The sequence below is a fragment of the Suricata suricatta genome, chromosome 1 (genome assembly GCF_006229205.1).
Source record: "Suricata suricatta isolate VVHF042 chromosome 1, meerkat_22Aug2017_6uvM2_HiC, whole genome shotgun sequence".
In the NCBI taxonomy this organism is placed as follows: domain Eukaryota; kingdom Metazoa; phylum Chordata; class Mammalia; order Carnivora; family Herpestidae; genus Suricata; species Suricata suricatta.
Window position 1 is genome coordinate 84571178 of NC_043700.1, and position 4836 is coordinate 84576013.

A 4836-nucleotide genomic window follows, 5' to 3' on the forward strand; every position below is an offset into this window, starting at 1 on the left:
ATAGAGGTGGAATTTAAGGAAAGGTATTAAGCAGGCTGTGTTGTAGCTTATGGGCAAGTAATAAATTGTATCATGTATCTTGAATGTATCATAGATAAGCTGCTATATAATGATTGCCACTTCAGATAGCTGTGAAATTAGGTGATTAACTAGTTGTTACTTAACCTTCTAATTTCTGTATAAGTCTAATTACATGAAACAGAAGTTGGGGTTTTGATTTTTTACTTCGCTTTTCTATTTGGAGTGTCATTATAACTATTGTATTGTAAATGATGGAAAATAATTGCATATGTTAAAAATTGTGTTATATAAAAAAACTAAATGTTTTTTAAAAGTCACTATTAAAGAGAAAAGAAAAGCCATATACTAGGGTATAATAGCATGATATTTACCATATAAGTATCTGATAAATCTTGTATCCAGAATTTATATTACACACACACACACACACACACACACACACACACACACATGTAATCATCAATAAAATGGCAATCCTATAACACATAGAATTACTTGGAGAAAGAAAGATTTCAAATATATATATATATATGGCCAATGAAAAGACACGACATGATTAGTCTATAGGGAAATGAAAAGTAAAACTACAGTAATATTATACTTCAGACCCTCAAGAAAGTCTAAAGTTAAAGCTACTGATAATATAGAGTGTCTTAGAGGATGTAAGAGTATAAAATTATAAAAGTTTGGAAAACAGTTTAACATTTCCTCACAAAGTTAAATATATGTCTACAACGTAACCAGTAATTCAATTCTGAGGCATTTACCTTAACGAAATGAATATATATATAAATGTTCACAGGAGCTTTAAGCATAGTAACCAAAAATTGCTAAAAGGCTCTGTTGTAGCCTGATGTTGAAAAGACCACCAAAGCTGAATTGAGGTGAGGCAAAACTTTGTTCATGGCCAGGTCAAACTTGAACTCCAGGTGGTAAGGAGCAGAGAATAGCCTGAAACAATGGATACATTGAATTATATAGGGGCATAGGATTCTGTGTTAGCCAATTACATTGCAAAACACCGGTTACCAGTTTTGTTGGGAACCAATCACATTTGTTCTTTGCTCCTCTAATGACCAATCATAGTGGGACAATAAAGACCAATCATAGTGGAATAATAAGGACCTATCATAGTGGGACAATAAGAACCAATCAGTGGGGCAGTGACTAAGCAATTTTCTTTATGTGTGGCCTTGATCAGACCATAGAAAAGGGGTGGGGGAACAGTTTGCAACAAAACATTCAGTAAGTTAACCCATTACATACAAGGAGTAGTTAACCCATTACATTCCACAAGCTAGCTTAAGGTGCAATACATATTTACCATTAATATTAACTCCTGAACCAGCAGAACTAAGGAAAATATCAAGCCAGTGGTTGCCTAGGGTTGAGGAGCAGAGACAAAATTCAGAGGAGTATAAGAAACGTATGAGGATTGTGGAAAATTTCTGTATCTTGTGGTGGTGCTTAAATAAGGTTTATGTTTGTCAGTACAGACCGATCTGCAAACTTCAGATCTGTGCACTTTCTTTTATGAAAATCATAGCTCAATGACTTGATTACAAAAAAAAAAAAACAATCAAAAATAGTCCCAGAAAACTTAGGTTTTCTGAATTATAGAGCTGTAATTCTTTGTCATATAGTAGCCCAAAGGGATCTTACAAAACCTAAAAGAATTGGGAAGCTTGAAAACGGTTCATGTTAGTAGGAAAACAAAAGCTTTTACACGTTTTATAGTTTATAAAATAAAAACCATTTTCACATTTGTGAGATAGAAGAGTTTCAGAGGCTTGAGGCTTTTAGAAAGGTATTTGGCAGATAGCAGAAGCAGAAGAAAAAAAAGAAATACATAGATTAATAGGCTTTATCTTTGCTTTGCTTTATAAATCACTTTGGATTTGATAGCATGCAAATAATATTAATAAAAAGAATGACTAGAACTGTGGAGTAATAAGAGAAAGACAGATAAGCTTTGTACTTCAAAACATGTCATGCTTGACTAAGAATAAGGAAACTCTAGCAAAAAAGATCAAGTTGAGTTCGAAATTATGACCCCGAGAAAATTGAGTTTTGTAAAACATCTTCTCTCAGATGTATCACTTTCTCCCTCTTTTGCTCTTTCTCCCTTTTTTTCCCCCTGTGTTCCCAATACAAATTCTTATCATTAGGTTGGATTATCCCTTGTGTTTTCATTTTAATGCAATTTGTATATAACATGCTGTTATAATTTTAAATGAAAAAATGATCCACTGTCACCAATTATAACGTTTCTTGTTTCTTTTGATCCCTGGAAGTTAATTTCTATTACTAAGGACTCTGTCCTATGTTAACCCCTGACAAGACAAGGCTCAGAGGTAGAAGTACTTGTAAGAAAATATCTTGAGATAAATTTATGCTCGTAGGCAAAGATCCTGGCAGTAATGTTTTATGTACAGGTAATGGAACACATCATAAAGATGCATATTGCTAGACAATGAAAGCTGATGTATATACATATGTTTGCAGTATTTAGGTAGAGTTTTAGTCAGGAGTATTCTGACCATGGCCATCTGGGATAACTTCTAAATATGTATATATATTAATTTAGAATATATATTTTTGCTTTTGTGACGCTGGGTAGTTCTGTTTACAGCAAGAAAGGTATTCAAAAGTACACAGTCTGCTTCCTTTAAGGGCCACAGATATATAATTTGATTTAAGTTGAGTGTGTCATCTTGAGTAATAGATTCTAAAAGCTACAACATTTTGATTGATTGAAATTGAAAATAGCTTTAATGTTATTTTGCTGCTCTTTGTGTGTTTGTGGGGGGATATGCCTGTGCATGTGTGATTTTAGAGTATCAGATTCTTCCTGAGAATAACACTATGTCTTTATGTGAACAATTTGAAGCTAATATTGTGGTGGAACACCATTATGTAACTATTATGGAACGTCTATGCTATAACCAAACAAATAAGCATGTGACGGTTAAAGTAACAGCAGAAACAGGTAGGGGAGGAGCCAAGATCACAGAGAGCAAGGCAGCTCTGTAATCTTTGTCTGCCCCATCTATCAAACTGAGAAGGACGTTACTCTCATCTGCAAGAGTGGAAGGAGAAAATACAGACTCCAGAAAGAAGACAACCTCAAAGATGTCTGAGTGAGTGAGTGTGAACTGGGGAGATTGGAAAAAGGGCCAGCCCCTGAGGGGCAGGGGAGGTGGGAGCCCCAGCCCAACACGGGGCAAGTGAGCAGAGCCCCTGAGAGACAAAGGGAAGAGAAAGAGAAACTGAACGCGCTCATAGTACTGTCTCTAGAGAAGAGATAAAGAACATTTAACCACATTCGGAGAGAAAAACTCTCACTCCATATATAACCGCTGGGCAGCCTAAATCCAGAACCCAGGTGGCACAAGAGAAAAAACAGCCTCCACCCCTGCACCATCCGTGCAGGGAGTCAGCGGCCATGGCAGCAGCAGCCCCGGGGGTGCACTTCAGCTTCAGCTGTGGGAGTGGGAACACAAACCTCATTTCCATAGCACATCTCACCTCCAGCATTGGCCTCAGGAGTCCGAATCCATCAACAGCGCAAATCCCAGCCAGCGAATCCCAGCTGTGGAGTTTGTGGGGGTGAGAATTTTGCCTCTTGCAGCGCACCTTGCCTCAGGCAGTGGCAGAACAAATCCCTGCTTGCACTAAGAGAAACTGCTTTTTCCCCCTATGTGATCGCGATTCTGGCTGGGGGCTGGGAGTTGATGGCGATCCTTGTGAGAGCCTGCAGTTTGTCTCCTGCAGCACACCTCGCCACCAGCAGCAGCAGCACAAATCCCTCCCAGCACCAAGAGAAACTGCTCCCTCCCCTTACGAGATCCCTGCTAGGAAGCCAGCCTCCAAAGCAAGTACATCTCATCTGTGGTAGCATAAAAGTGATGGACTAGGATTTTGAAATGAGGCAGGCCTGGAAAATACAGCTTGGCTCAGCTGTGGCACAAGGAGATTGGACTCATTAGAGTGGCCTGCAGCACTTAGTTCCAGTGGAGCGTGGGGCTCCACCATTCATCCCCTGCAACCACCATGGCAGGACCTCCAAGAGCAGCCCCTGAGACCTACTAAACCAAACCACGCCTATCTGTGAAGGGGAGCTGCTGCATTTCCTTTTCTTTTTTGTACTTATTTTTTATTATTATTACCTTTTTTACATAATTTTTTTTAATCTTTACTCTTTATTTTCCTTATTCCTTTCTCCCTCTTTTTTTTTCTTTCTTATCATCCAGATATATTCTCCTGTATCTCAATCTTATCTCTCCCCTTACCTGGTTATATACTTTTAGACGGTCAATTGTCCTTTGTTGTCTCTGCCACTCTTTATTTTTTTTCTTCTCTTCTTTTCTTCTCTTTCCTCTCTATTTTCTTTCCTTCCGTTCCCCCTTTTAATTTGATTGTTTGTTTGATTTGTCTGTGCATTTGTGTGCTTCTGTTCCCTCTGTGTTTGTCTGTCTGTATTCCTTCTCAGGGCTACCCCAAGAAACAAGCCAAAGTGCACATGACGGTGAGTATAAAATATCGCTGAGTAGGGAAATAAAATATTCAAACACACAACAAGAGAAACTGGGAGGTGTCGGGGCCCGCCAAGTTCAGTCTGCCTCAGGCAAGGATTATCACTCAGTTGAGTGAGCCAGTAAACAAGATTTGCATCTGGAGGCTGGAGATTGCCATTTCCTGGTCAAAATAACTTTGGCGACTGTCTTGCTGAGCTAGACGTGAGTGGCCAAGGCACACAAAAGATCAAAACCGTATTCAGTGTTAGTTCTCCATCCCCCAAGATTGCTGAGGCAA